This window comes from Crocodylus siamensis, chromosome 8 (assembly GCF_052110815.1).
Source record: "Crocodylus siamensis isolate JL-2025a chromosome 8, ASM5211081v1, whole genome shotgun sequence".
Lineage (NCBI taxonomy): Eukaryota > Metazoa > Chordata > Crocodylia > Crocodylidae > Crocodylus > Crocodylus siamensis.
Window position 1 is genome coordinate 52,810,671 of NC_143402.1, and position 16,033 is coordinate 52,826,703.

Sequence of the window (16,033 nt, forward strand, 5' to 3'; positions counted from 1 at the left end):
GGGTCAGGATGTGGCAAGTTATGTGGCTGGATGCAAGCCAGCCTGTAGGAGCCCGCATACCTGGGTTCCTTGGGAGGGGAGTGGAGGCTGGGGGGGCGGGGGTGAGAGCAGGGGGCCTGGGAACCCAGACACCTGTTTTCTCTAGTTTGGGGTGCTTCCTCCTCCTTCCCCCCACCTCATCTGATTTCCAGCCCTCACCTTGGACTGTGTCTGTCATTAATAAAGCAGCTTTTGCACTCTGCTGGCTCCCTGTCTCCTTCCAGTGCAGGCACCAACATGGGGGGCAGGGGGGAGTATAGCCAGCTCTGGGGTGGGATGCTTGAGTATCAGGTTGCTTGGGGAGGACTGAGGTGCAACCAGCTCTGGGGGACACAGATAGCAGGGTGGGGAATAGCTGAGCGTAACACAGCAGAGAGAAGGCCGAGATGCAGCCGATTCTGGGTGAGGCAGCTGGGGGATGGGAGAGTATTGCACCTTCCAGGCCCATTTGTATGCCCACCACCCTGGATCCCACCATCCTCCCAGCTGTATTTGAATAAGCTGTCTCCTAATATACAAATGAGGCCAGGCCTTGCCCCCCCATGCCCCCAGTTGTGTTCAGAGAGGCCTGTTGTCTGCCAGCCCTGGCTGCCATGGGGTGCAGTTCTCCTTCCTCCCCAGCAGTGGGCAGCACAAAACTGTAGGCCTTAGCTCTGTGTTGAATGTACCTGGCACTGCTATCATTATAGTATGGTACAGTATAGTACAATATGGTATAATGTGGCCTAATACAATATAGTAGTCTATATTATAGTATAATATATTACAATAGAATACGATACTGACTTGATGTGTTACTAAACCACATGATTTTGCATTGATTTTGAATCGGGGGAGAGGAGGGACTGTTGTGTGTCCTGATGGGGCGATAGGAGCATGGAGTCTGTTGAATTGCATGGGCAAGGCATGGAATGGAAGCGAAACTAAGCTAATTCAATAGAATTGTGACAGGGAGCACTCTCCAGAGCCTGGCACAGTACCGACCCGCCCACCTGTCTAGGTCAGTCTGCCCAGTCTTACTTGCCATGCCTTGTTGTTAAGATACTAGTTATAATAATGCAGGAAGCTGCCCATTTTATGCCCCAGTATCTAGGGGTTTACATACGACTCCAGCCTTCCCTTATTGTGTCCCATGCCTCACAGATGCAATGCTGTTGTTATCAAGTCTATGCGCCCTCTTTATATGGAGCCCTCCGGCTCCTCTGTTCCTACACCCAGGCAAATCAAGGTGACCGCCCCGGGCCCTGCACTTTGGGGGGCCCCACAGAGCTGGGAGGAGCAGCCATAGCGACTCCATGCTACTGCCGCCAGTTTCATGTCTGGCTGCTTGCTATCCCTACTCTCCCCTGCTGCTGACGCTGCTGGTGGCAGCAGCTTCTTTGGGTTCAGGGTGCGTGGGATCAGAGTGGGGGCAGGGCCCCACATGGGCTGATTTGCCCTGGGCCTTGCAGCCTGCTTGGGTCAGCTTTGTCTACACCATTCAGGCACCAAGTTCTCTTGTGCCTGACTTTCTGTGCTTCTCTCACTGGCACCTAACTCTGCCTTTTCTCAGATGTCTGGCCCTCTGTGCTTGTCCCTGGTGCCTGGCCCCTCATCTCTCTCTCTCTCTGTGACTCCCTCTCTGGCACCTGGCTCTGCGCCTCTCTCCCTCTGGTACCTGGCTCTGTGCCTGTCACTGGGTTCTGCCCAGATCTGGTGCCCCCTTCTCTAAGTAGTAATGAGGCCTCCAAACCTCCCTTAATAACCTCATCCCAGTCCACGGTAGTAAACAATAACACAAATACCAGCCCCTGGGCTACAACATAACAATGCTAATGGAAACTGTTCGGTCTCTTTAAGAAGGTAAAACTTCCACCCTTAGGACAACACATATCTTAGCCCTGGGTATCTTAGGCCCCTGGATCCTCACCAGGGATCCTGGTTTTCTCTGATTAAAAATTGCAAATTCTCTAATTAAAAAGTCAAAATCTGTGATAAAAATTAAAGGCCCCCCCCAACACCCTCCCAGCACTGCTGGTGTCCTGAACTCTCTGCAGCAGTCTCAATACCCCTCCTAATGCCCCTCACAACAGCCCTACAGACACTGACACCCACCCCAGCAGGTAAGTGTGTGTGGGAAGAAGGGGCAGGCCAGGGGAAAGGGAAGGTGCTGGAGGGGGTAGATCAAGAAGGCGGTGGGGGAGTGTGCCCCTGTGCCCACTCCCAGGAGCAGGGCCAGGGGTGAGGGCAGGGGTACCACTCTGGGCCACACACATGCTGGCTGGCCTGACAGGAGGTTCGCGCATGGAGGCTGCCATCGCAACTCTGCCACTACACCCTGTGCTACCATCCCACAGCCACTTGCACAGCTTTGTGGGCAAGTGGCACAAGGCGCAGCAGTGTGGTGGTAACCACTGTGTGCAGGCCACATGCATGCTGCCCGGCCGGGGGGTGAAATGGGGCTTGCATGCAGCGGCATGTCCCGCAACCAGCTGTACGGCTCCACAGCAGTGCAGGGTGGTGGCAGCTGCATGCAGGGTTGGGGGGCTTTGTGGGCAAGCGCTGCCACTGTGGAGCCGTGCCCTTCGCCCCTGGATCCTAGAGGTAAGTGGGGCTTGGGGGGCTGTGGGGCAGGGCTAGGGAAGATGGTTTGGGGGATGAGGGAGTGGAGGGTGCTGCCAGCCCCAGGTGGCACACTGCAGCTGGGTGCAGGGCCCGGGGGTGAGGGCAAGGGTGCCCCTCTGTGGGGGGACTTCGGAGGCAAGTGATGCAGGGTGCATTGTGTTGGTGACTGCCACGTGCGGGCTGCACGCATGCTGCCTGGCCTCCTGCCCAGGAGAGGGGGAGGCTGGCATGCAGCCGGAGCACAGCTCCGTGGCCGGTTCTGCAGGGTGGGGTATGGAGGCTTGCATGTGGCGGCTGCTGCCACTTACATGGAGACCTGTGACAGCGGTGACGGCCGCTGCCTACAAAACCTCCTGCTGCTGCTGTGGAGCCATACCCGAATGGCAGCATGGTGGTGGCTAGGCAGCGCAGCCATCCTTAACACCACTCCACGGCGTCCCTGCCCCTCCCCCCGCATGTCCCTGCCCCTCCCCCTGCAATCCCTTGCTGTGGCTGCAGTCAGCCACAGAGCTGTGCTCCAGCCACATGCCAGTCTCCCTCTCTTGGGCAGCTGTCCGGGTGGCATGTCTGCAGCCCGCACATGGTGGGCACCACCACACTGTGCCCCACATCACTTGCCTGCAAAGCCCCCCTGCTGAGGGGCACCCCTGCCCTCACTCCCTGGCCCTGCTTGCAGCTGTGATGTGCTGCCTGTCGCTGGCAGCACCCCCCAGCCTTGGCTGCCTCAGAGGCTCAGGACCTGCCCTCCCCCTCCGGCCAGGGCAGGGGGTTTCCTGCCCTTTTTGCAATCAGCTCTTGTAGGCTGGAGCTGTGCCAGCCTGCAAAAGCTCTTTGCAAAAGCAGAGAATCCGCAGGTTTTTCTGCTAAAAAGAGAAATCCATGTTTTCTCCAATAAAAACAGGGAATCTGTGGTTTTCTCCATTTTTCCATGGGAAATGGAAAACCCGAATCCATGATCCTCACAGTTCTTGCAGGCAGCAAAGTAGGTAGCACCTAGTCTCTGGTAGTTCACTTGGACAGAGGTTCCTCTCCTTGGCAGTTGCTAGAGAGAGAGCGAGTGTTCCTGCTAGCTCTAGCCCTAGGGTTGTATGTCCCCCAGGGCCAGCCCCCCTGGTCAATGGACCACCTGCAGGTGAGGTCCAGTCAACCCACAGCTGTGGAACTCTGCCTAGGCTTCTCAGCAGCCTGGCCAGGCTGCTTCTGCCCCTTAAAGTAGTAGGCATATCTTGGCGCCCTGCTACAGGAATGATACAATGCAAATCGCCTATCATAATGCACAATAACCACAGATAGCTTTGGTATGTTATATCACATTGATGACATGCCACATTGTGTTGCACGATGACATGACATCATACAGGTATGACACCTGTAAGAGAAAGCTTGTTATGAGGGTTTTGTGGAGGAGCAATGTGCATGAGAACGTGTATGCAAGATGGCCAGCTAGCAGATTCACAAAGCTGGTCACCACCGGTTTGAACCAGTTGGAGCTTGTTTTGCAGTTACTTTGTGACCTCAAGTGGAAAAACCCAAGGTGAGTGGAAATTTCCCAAAGATACGCGCGCATATATGCCTATATTTGCATATGTATGACCTGTTGGTATAAAAGGTGCTACCGAACTCAGTTTGGGGAAGCATTTTGTCTACTGGGCACTGAGTGACCCCTCTGCAGAGAAATAAATCATTTTGCTGACACTCCCTCATTCTCTAATTGATCGTGGCTAGGAACGAGCCCAGCAAAAGGGACGAGATCAGTGCTCTTCGGTGTATGAGCACACCCTTTGGTGTATGGGTGCTACGCACTAGCTGATCCAATTTCCCCAACAAATTGGTGACCCAGGTGAGACCCTAGTTCTCCGGACCAGTTGCACCGCCCCGCAACTATGTCCAGCTGGCAAATGAGGGTAAGTTTCCCCTCAGTGTCCTTGTTGGGGGAGTGGGCGGCCCTGAGTCAGAGGTAAGGTGATCTCAAATCTTTTAAGGGTAGGAGTGTCAGCTATATGCCCTGAGTACGGTGATTCTCGGGCACCAAACTGATTATTTGTTTTATGGTGTGTCAATCTGAGTACGGCAATTCTCAGGCTCCTTGTTATCTGTGTCTCTGTTTGTCTGTGTGTTAGTCTTACGCCTTGTCTTCTCTCAGTTCCTTGCCCTGGTGACACAGGCAACCATAGTGGGTTGTCTGTCCGACTCTTTCGGGCCGGTAAAGCTGTGTGGCACAGTTTATGTCTCCGTTCGTGCACTGAGGAACCGATTTCTATCCCTATTTTTTTCCTTTTGATAAGTCCCCTTTCCTGTTTGGGGCACAATTCTGGTCTGGTCTGTGAGTTGACTCTTGGTATCTGGTTTAGTCTAGACAAAGGGGTACCTCACCGAGGGAGATAACATGAGGCAGACGGGATCTGTCCCTGTCCCACTAGGAAGTCCCCTCGGAATTGTCCTTTCTGATTGGACTAAAATCCCGGGAACTGGTCAGGTTAAAAAGTCTAAATTGATCCAGCTGTTTGGCCTGGATATACTTATGGGGATCTGAGCCGACAATGGCCCAGCCTCAGCTCCTTTGACTGAGAAATTTTGAGGTACCTCAGAGGATCCCTGGAAGATCCTCATTCCCATCAGATGGATTTCTGGTATGTCTGGGCAAATGCTGCTACTGAAATAGAGAAGGGCCACATAGGCTCCTCCAAAGATAGGACCTGACATCTGGCTTCACTTCAGGCTAGCCCAAAGAACCCCTCTGAAACTTTGCCACCTCCTTACGTTTCGAAAGCCCCTCGATCTGAGGAGGACGAGTGGTGTCCAGCTGGACCGTCACCCCACCCTGTTCCTGACCCTATCTCAACTCCAGAGTCTCCTATGTCTTCGAACAGCGAAGGCGATTTGAGGTCTAAACCTTCCCATGAAACCCTTTATCCAAAACTCCCAGCACCAACCGATGTCTCCTCACCTGTGGCAACACACACACGAAGTTGAACTAGGGATCAATTGCCTGCCTGTTTAGCCCCATTACGTCAGTATCCAGTTGCCACACAAGACGGAATTCAATGTCCATACACTCATGTTCCATTCAATCCTCAAGACCTTGTTCTCTGGCAGACTAACACCCCCAAGTTCAGAGATGACCCAGAATCAGTGAGGCGCAGAATAGAAACTATAATTAATACCCACAATCCTACATGGAAAGATATGACTCAACTCCTAGATACTCTCCTTAGCAAAGAGGAGAAAGCAGAAATTATTAATCAAGGTAATCAATGGGCTCTAGAAGGGGGCATTGGCCACGATCGTACAGCATGGCCCCTAGACCCTCCAAATTGGGACACAAATGATGAACAGCATGGCCTTAACAACTTGCTGCACCTGCAACGAGCCCGGCAGACCCTCTTAGAAGGATTAAAAAGAGCAGGGAGAAAAAGAGCAGATTGGACTAAGGTCCAAGCTATTAAACAGGGACTGTCCGAACACCCGAGTGATTACTGTCAGAAGCTCCTGAGCACTATGAACAGACATGGTGGTGATTTTGATCCTAATAGTCTTACCAATCAAACAGTGGTGATTTCCACATTTGTTGGTCAAGCAACTGATGATATAAAGAAATATATCACCAAACACCATCCTGATTGGAACACCAAGACACTTCCCCAGCTAGTCGATTTAGCCACTTACGTTTTTGACCAGCGCCCTGAGGTCCAGAAACAAGAAAAGCTAAAGCTAAAACAAAAGGAAGTGAATATGCTAGCATCTGCCCTAACACAACACCTTCAAGCAGCACCCCAGCAAAGCTACAGCCAAGGCTGAGGGAGAGGGCAAGAGCAAGAAGGACTCTGTACCAGGTCACCCCAAGTATTCAACCAACCAATAATGGGGCCACAGCCAGATGACACCTGCAACTATTGCAAGCAAAGGGGGCACTGGAAGCGAGATTGTCCAGTTCGTCCACGGGGAGCCCCCGCACCATTCAGCGTCTCTCGTCCGTCTGCCATCCTGTCTGGGACTGATCACTACCAGCAGCTCCTAGAAGATTTGCCCAAACCTGAAGATTGACATGGGGGGGCTCTTCCACGAGATGAACCTTGGGGACTTTGATATAGCATCACATAAGCTAAAGTGTCCATCCTCTGAACCATATATTAATCTAGAAGTCCAGGGCCAAGTATATAAATGCTTAATCGATACTGGCACAGATCTTTCTTCACTGGGTGTCTCCCCTAGTCAGGCCAAATTAAAGGTAACAGGAATTAAACAGGTAACGGGAGTATCAGGAAAGCCCTTTAGCATCCCATATAGCGTTCCCACAAAGGTTATCATTGGTCCCTTAACTACTGTGCATGCCTTCCTACTTTCAAGCGGGTCACCTATTAATTTGTTAGGAAGGGACTTACTCTGCAAACTTTGTACCACCTTGCAGTGTAGCCCGGATGGAATCCAAATTACTGTCCCTAGCACTAATCTCTTGGCCTTCCAGACCATACTCAATGAGTCAGAACACCCTTCCCTCCCAGAAGATCTTCAAACCCTGCCCAACTCATTGTGGGGTTGGATCCCCACAGCAGTAGGACTCCCTAAGTCTGCCACCCTGATCTATATACAAACTAAACCAGGTCAGCCTCTGTCAGTACCCCAGTATCCCCTGTCCAAGGAAGCAGAAGAAGGTTTAGAACCACTGGTGAATAGTTATTTAGAACAAGAAATATTGAGAGAGTGTCTCTCACCCTGCAACACCCCCATTCTCCCAGTTAAGAAACCTAAACTTGGTCCTGATGGCAAACCTGTGTACTGGTTCGTACAAGACCTTCGGGCAATCAATAATTATGTTGTTCCATGGCACCCCGTAGTCCCAAATGTGGCTACCATTGTTACTACCATCCCAGCCACAGCAACCTGCTACACTGTTGTGGATTTGTGTGCAGCTTTCTTTAGTTTTCCTATACATCCAGCTTTGCAGTACCCGTTTGCCTTTACTTGGAAAAAGAAACAGTTAACCTGGACACGGTTACCCCAAGGGTATGTGGAATCCCCCACACTTTTTTCACAAATTTTACATAAAGATCTATCTGTGATCACTTTATCCTCAGATACCGCTTTAATTGTTTATGTAGAGGATCTCTTGCTAGCTTCAAACAGCATAGAGTATTGTAAAAAAAATACCAAAAAGCTACTCTCTGCCCTCGTGAGCCAAGGGCATAAAGTATCTCCTTTAAAGCTGCAGTACTGCCAGCCTGAAGTTGAGTATCTAGGCGATGTGCTCAAAGAGGGCACCAGAAAGCTATTGCCCAGACACTTGCGAGGCATTCAAGACCTTCCACGACTCCAGACTAAAAGGCAAATCCGTGCGCTTTTAGGCATGGCAGGATTTTGTAGACTTTGGATCCCAGCCTTTGGAGAAATAGTTCGTCCTCTAGTTCAAGCGACTGCAAATGAAGCCGAGGACCCTGTTCACTGGTCTAAAGATAAAGAGCAAGCCTTTCATCAAATAAAGCATGCCCTCATGACTGCACCAGCTTTAGGCCTCCCTGACTATACTAAGCCTTTTGTGGGCTGAATTGGCTGAAAAAGCCCCCAAACTGGTTCTATACTCTACCACTCCACCCCCTTATCATCCTCCGATTTCAGTCTCTGTGGAGTCTGAAGATGGACCTGAGCCTCTCTACCCTGCTCTCCCTGTCCCTGGTCAACCCCTGCCCCCTGACGAGAGCGCTGCAGCTCCCATGGTGTCAGCACCGGCTCCGAGCTCTGGGCTGCCTGCCTCCAGAGGTTTTTCTCCAGTCTGGACCCGGAGCCGAGGTCCTGTGGGGAAGGCATTTCCACCCAGCCAGGGGAAGGAGCACCTGAATGCGGTGGTTCAGGCTCCTTTGCAAACCTACCCAGTCCTGTTTGTAGATGGTGGGGGCAGCTTCCAGGTTCACCCTACTCTAATTCATGTGCCTTTCAGCCAAGGGGACCTCCTCATTTTGCAACAACAAACCCCCTCTTTTTGGGAGAAACCTGATGAAGTAGGACGGACTATTCGGCGCATAGTCCATACTTATGACCCCTCTTGGTCAGACATGCAGGAACTCATGGATACCCTGCTAACCCCAGACGAGCGGGCTAAAGTTTTAGACTGTGCCAGGGCTGTTGCCTCAGCAGCAAACAGAGATCCTTGGCCTTCTAATAAACTTAATTAGGATTACAACACCCCCGGGGGAAGGGCATCCCTGAGGGAAGCCCGGAATGATTTACTAGCAGGCTTTGATGAAGCGAGTAAAAAGCCTGTGAATTGGGGAAAATTCCATTCATGCAAACAGGGACCCAAAGAGCATCCGGATGCCTTCTTTACCCGTTTGTGTAAGGCAGCCAAGATATACGTTCGTCTTGATGTAAATAAACCTGAGCATGTGCCTTCGCTGGTATCAGCCTTTGTAAAACAGAGTGCTCCCGATATTAAGGAGCATTTCTGCAAGTATACTCCAGGCTGGGAAGAAAAGAGTATGTTAGACATAAGAAATATAGCAAGCTATGTGTTTGATGGGAGAAAGGAGAGGGAAAGAAAAAAGGAGAGAAAGGAAGATTTTAAGCTAGTAGCTGCAATAGTTGAGGGAACTATGCACAGCATGTCAAGAAGAGGACGGAACAGGGGAAGGGGCCAGGGAGGGTTTCAACAAAGGGGATTAGGTCAGAGAAACCAGGGCGAGGGGTGGTCCACAGTTCAAAGGGCCAGTGAAGTATGTTACCACTGTAAACAACCTGGACACTTCAAATGAGATTGTCCCCAGAGGAAGGGGATGAGCATCGGAGTCATCTCAGAATGGGGGCCCCCTCCGGACCAGTGACACAAGGAGCCGGTGTCAAAAACTACTCACAGGAAAGAAGAACTCAATGACCCGACTGACCACCTTCACCCAGTCTGCCCTGCGGTAACTATAAATTGCAATAAGAGCGACCCTGTTGCCTCAATTCAGGTAAGAAAGCAATGATATGACTGTTTAATTGACACTGGCGGTACTATGTCTATGTTATCTACAATTCCTGAGTGTGCAGGTCTAACTGAAGAAGGAACTGAGAATGTGATGAGAGTGGGGGGAGAATTGTTCAAAACTAGCAGGAGTGCCCCTACTCGAGTCCAAGTGGGACCCTTGTCATGTGAACACTCCTTTTTGTTGTCTGTCCGTGCTCCTATGAATTTATTAGGACGGGACTTACTGTGTAAGCTGAGGGCCACTCTGTGCTGTAGTCCGGAGGGAATAACTTTAGAATTACCAATTGACAAACTGCTTTATTTCGCCGGGACGTTGGCCTCAGGGAAAGAAAAGAGAGATTTACCGGTGGAACTACAACGATTGCCAGCCATATTGTGGGGCTGGGAGTCCACCGATGTAGGACTGCTGAAGTCTGCCACTCCGGTTGTTATTCAAACCAAGGGGGGAGTCCTGCCTTGCATGCCTCAGTACCCGCTGAATAAAGAAGCAGAAGAAGGTTTGCAGCCCCTTATAGATGAATACATCAGGAAAGGGATCTTAGCGGAGTGTCAGTCTCCTTGCAATACCCCCGTGTTACCAGTCAGGAAACCTAAATTAGAAAAGGATGGCAAGCCTGTTTATCGGTTTGTGCAAGATTTACGTGCTATAAATGATTATGTGATTCCCAGAGCTGCCGTAGTTCCTAACCCTGCCACTACCGTTACCTTCATCCCATGGTGGGCCACTCGATTCACAGGAATTGATTTGTGTGCTGCCTTCTTTTCAATCCCAGTTGCAGCCCAGTCTCAATACCTTTTTGCCTTTACTTGAAAGAGAAAACAACATTTAACCTGGACACGACTTCCCCAAGGATACACCGAGAGTCCTACTATCTTCAGCCAAATCCTGACGAGAGACTTACAAGGTATCATACTTACCTCGGATACAGTGCTTGTACAGTATGTAGATGACCTACTACTAGCATCACGGACTCAGGTAAGCTGCTGGACGGACACTTTAAGACTATTAGAAGAATTAGCTGAAAGAGGACATAAAGTATCCCCAGGAAAGTTACAATATTGCCAAAAGAAGGTTACATACCTGGGGCATGTGATCTCAGAGGGACTGCGGGAATTGTCTGATGGAAGGGTAAAGGCTATAAAGGACTTGCCAAAGCCTACCACTAAGAGGCATATGTGAGCTTTTTTAGGAGTGGCTGGATTTTGCTGGCCGTGAATCCCTGCTTATGGAGAGATGGTTAAGCCTCTGGTAGAGACGACTCGGAAGGGAGAACCTGAAGTGGTTCAATGGACCCCCGAGTTAGACCATGCTTTTCACCAAGTTAAACACCAGCTATCACAAGCCCCTGCTCTAGGACTCCCCAGCTACGAGAAGCCATTTGTATTGTTTGTCCACAAGAGATGGGGAGTAGCTTCAGGAGTCCTAACCCAGAAACTAGGACCTCAGCTACGCCCAATCGCTTATTACTCTGCCACCTTAGATCCAGTGGCAAAAGGGGTAGTCAGCTGTCTGTGCGCTGTTGCAGCAGCAGCATTGCTTGTTAAGCGATCGAAAGAGCTAGTTATAAGATATCCCCTCGAAGTCAGGGTTCCTCATGAAGTTAAAGCCCTAATGACTAAAGACTCAAGCCTTCTCTCACCAACATTTAGCCCGGTACAAAGTGACTCTGCTAGCTGCCAAGAACATGCGCATCTCATGCTGTACTAGCCTCAACCCAGCCTCGCTTTTGCCTTATCCCAAGGATGAAGAGCCACATCACGAGTGCTGCACCGTTGTTCGCATGATAGAAAAGCCCCGAGACGACCTCACTGATGTGCCCCTGAACAATCCTGACTTAGTCTTCTATGTGGATGGGTCCTCCTACATAGAAGCTGGAGTTTGTCGGACTGAGTATGTGGTCGTCACTGACTTCAACATCGTTGAAGCAAAGCCCTTATCTCCCCGGCTGAGTGCACAAGCAGCTGAACTGATTGCTTTAACTTGTGCATGTGAACTGGCAACCAGGATGACTTTAAACGTATACACTGACAGTCGGTATGCGTTTGGAATTTGCCATTCCACCGGACAATTATGGAAACAGTGAGGCTTCATTACTTCTTCCGGAGCAAAAATTGTGAACTCCACTCAGGTTCCTGAGCTCCTGGAAGCCATCCAGAAACCCAGACAGATAGCCATAATACATGTCGCCGCACACACCGGCGGGAGCACGCCTGAGGCTAAAGGAAATGAGTGGGCGGATGCTGCTGCCAAAGCCGCCGCTCAGCAACCCATATGTCTCAATGCCTTTGCTCCTGTGTGGGAGACACCCAGAGCCTTAGAAGGATATAAGCAAGCGTGCAAAGGAGAAGAAGAAGAATGGAAACGTCTCTATGGGGCTTATTCAAAGGATGGACTATGGTACACTAGCGATAACCGCCCCATCTTGCCTAAAACATTACAGTGGCCCCTGTGCCAAATAGTCCATGGGCAAAGTCATTATGGGGCAATTGCCATAGCTGAAACTATTCTCCAAGTTTGGTTCACCCCTGGGATCCATGCAGTGGCTAAACAAGTGACTAGCATCTACCCCACTTGCCCAGCGTTCAACTCTGGCCCAGAGAGAGAAGCCCCACCTGGGGGCCGACCTTGGGCATATCAACCATTTGAGGGGCTGCAAATAGACTTCGTCAAACTTCCTTGGTGCCGAGGATACAGATTTGCCTTAGTAGTGCGAAATCAGGTCACCCATTGGGTGGAGGCGTTTCTCACCATCCAGGCCTCTCATCAGCAAGTCGCTCACGCACTTCTAAAGGACATTATTCCGCGGTTTGGCATACCTCAAGTCATCGACTCAGATCAAGGAGATCACTTCACCTCCCAGGTCTTACAAACAATTTACACACGGTTAGGAATCACTAGGCAGCTTCACACCCCTTATCACCCTCAATCATCTGGAGGGGTAGAAAGGGCAAATTGGACTCTAAAAACCCTTCTAAGTAAAGTGTGTTCGGAAACTCAGCTTAAGTGGCCTGAGGCATTGCCCCTTGCACTGTTTGCTATGCGAAACGCACCTAGAGCTGATATTAAGATATCTCCCTATGAGCTTTTGTTTGATCATCCACCCCCCATTACCCGTAGTTTCCTTTCGCCAACTACCGGATTGCTAGCGGGAGATGAAAATTTAACCCATTATGTAATTTCTTTGCAGAAGCAGTTTACTACTTTACAGCGTCGTGCTTCCGTTCAGCAATCTGTACCCTTTAATTGCAAGATACACCCCTTCAGTCCCGGTGACTACGTGTGGGTCCGTGTTCCATGACGGAAAAGTTGCCTAGAGCCAATGTGGGAAAAACCATACCAAGTCCTACTAACCACCCACTCTGCAATCAAGATCGCCGAAAGGAATTCGTGAATCCATCACACACACATGAAACCTGCAGTGTTTACCCCATTACCCCAACGAAACCTCATCGTGTACCTCCCCCTTGACTGCGGAAATCCAACAGTCAATGGACAATATGTGCCTTGCAAGTACTGCCATGAGTATATTTGTGTTAGTAGTCTGTCTGCCCACATTAATCGGGTGCCTCTGCAGTCTCACCTGGTTCGCAAGAGTCTATCCTGGCACCCAACTAAGGTATACTAACACCAAACAAGTTTGAGACAAAGTTAGTCAAGTCCCACCTAAAGGGGCTTCCGCTGTCATATACAAGACCAATGCTCCCCCAGGTCAATGTAAGCTGTATGAGTATTACACTAATAGCCATGAAATTTGGTGTACAGACCCCACCACAGACGCAAGTCAAACTTACATCCAAAGTAAAACTACTAACCCTGAGAAACAATCATTCTATTTCAAAAGTGGAATTGGGACCTTAGTTTGGCGAGTGGCGTCCCCTAAATTACTAGCTATCAATCCTCACCAAAATGTAGAATGGCCTCATAACGCTCTTGTGAAAACAACCAATTCCTACGTGAGTAACCTAAACTTCTCAAACTGCTGAGTGTGTACTCGACTACCCAAGCATCCTAGCGTAGGTATTTCTCTCATCGGTCTTAGCCTTAGTTCATTCAATTATTCTTCTATTAGCAAGAGCACCCATAATGACAGTAAATGGTACTGTGAATACTAGTTCCTTAATAAAGTAATCCTCCCTGAAGATTCTGTGTGCTATGACAGAGACCTCAGCTACGCCCAATCGTCGGGAAGGAGTGGTAACAAGCCATGTCTTAGTAGTTTTACTGTGTTTGTAGAGAATGCCACAGCAGGTGCTTATAATATAACAATAACCTTAGACCCATCCTCTCTCAGATGGCAAAGTAATGGACCTGTACATGTAGGGCATTATTGGCTTTGTAGAAAAATTGCATTTAAGCATTTGCTACCCACCTGGTATGGCATGTGCACCCTGGGCATAGTGATCCTAGACATGACACTTCACCTGAACACATCGCTTCAAGCGTGGCACCGAAACTGCCCACATCGGTTTCGACGAGGGGCAGGCCTCAACCCTCTTGTCGAGCGAACTACCTCATTCCATTCCTTTGCCCGATGGTTCATACCTTAGCTAAGTATTTCTAAACTTGAAAAGGCTCTTGTAAATCTTTCAGCCTCACTGAAAGTATTAGCTAACAACACCACAGATGCCTTAACCCGACTGCAAACTGAAGTAACTCAAATGTCTCATATTACTTTACAAAATCTCCTAGCGTTAGACCTGCTTCTTACTAATCAAGGAGGGGTATGTACTTTAGTCAATGATACCTGCTGCACCAATGTAGCTAAATCAGGACACGTATTGGAAGATATTCATAAGATCCAGAACATGGCTAGTCAATTCCACGCCCTAACCACAGATAACACTTCTTAGGGTATACAAGATGCATAGACTCTCCTAACATCCTGGTTCCCCGGATTATTATGGGCTCACAAACTCGTTATTATTGTTGCTCTTAGATGTCTTTTAATTTTAACCTGTTGTTATATTCAATGTATTGGAACCCTACCTTCTGTATTATCCACAAGTTGTAGATGTACTATGCATAACATAAAAGAATATGTTGAAATGTCTAAAGCTGAAGTACTGGAGTGCCAGAAGCGTTTAGATACTAAGTATAGTAGAAAGTGATCCTGGCCTTTGAAGGCCAGGATCAAAGCAGGGATTGTAGAAATTAACTAACAAGACCATAGATAATAGTGTAGAAATTAACTACAAAGCAGACTCAACACTTCAAGGACACAGCTTGATAAAACTTCAGAATGACTAACCCTTAATCGCCTTGAAGTCTGAAACAAGCAAAGATGTAACCCCCTCCCTATTAGTTAGCATTTCAAAAAACAAGCATGTAGCCAAAAAACAGTTTGAAACAATTAAGAGTTTTCTCACACTGACCCGATATCTTGTTTTCTTTCACAGTGGAAAATTCCCACCTGCGTGCGGATCTTGTCTGTAAACTATAAATCGCCTCTCACAGTTTTATTCGGGGCCTCTGAGCTTGCTCAGAGTGCCCAGCATGCTGAATAAAATTTAAGACTGACAGCGACTCTGTGTCTTTGGGAACAGCTCCGTAAGGGGTCATGAACTCCTCAACACTGACACAGCCCTGGGGAGATGGGCCTTGTCCAGTGGCATACTACTCAGTTCAGCTAGATCCTGTCACCCGGGGAGCTGTTGTGTGCTTTCGCTCCATTGCCGCCGCTGCGACATTGGTGCTGCGGGCCCAAGATCTAGTTTTAGGGCATCAGCTTATCATGAGAGTGCCACACTCAGTCGAGGCCCTCCTTCTCCAACATAACGCTCAACATTTCTCAAACCAAAGGCTCAACCGATATGAAGTCCTTCTGTTAACATCTGAGAACATCACCATACAGTGATGTGCACAACTTAACCCAGCCACCCTTTTGCCAAAGGCAGATGAAGGACAACCACATCATGACTGCTGCAAAATGATTGAATTCGCCAAAAAACCCCGGAGTGCTCTAAAAGAGCAGCCCTTGCCTAACCCAGACTACGTTCTCTTCACCAATAGGTCATCAGTCATTAAGGGCACTAGGCATGCAGGGTATGCAGTAGCTACTATGCAGTGGGTTTGGGAAGCCAAGCCTCTTGCGCCAAGTACCAGTGTTCAAGCTGCAGAACTTACTGCTTTATGAAGAGCATGTGAGCTTACCAAAAACTGCTCAGTGACCATTTTTACTGATTCCTGATATGCGTTTGGCATTTGTCATGCAATCGGTCAACTATGGAAGCAGTGAGGATTCCTCACCTCAAATGGACACTCAATTGCTTATGCCACAGAAGTTAAAAATCTTCTGAATGCTATCTTGCTTCCCAAAGAAATTGCTGTTGTCCACTGTCTGCGTCACTCTAAAGACAAAACTGAAGTTGCTGTCGGGAACAACATGGCTGATGCAGCAGCAAAGGCAGCGGCCATTCAGCCCATTCCCAACG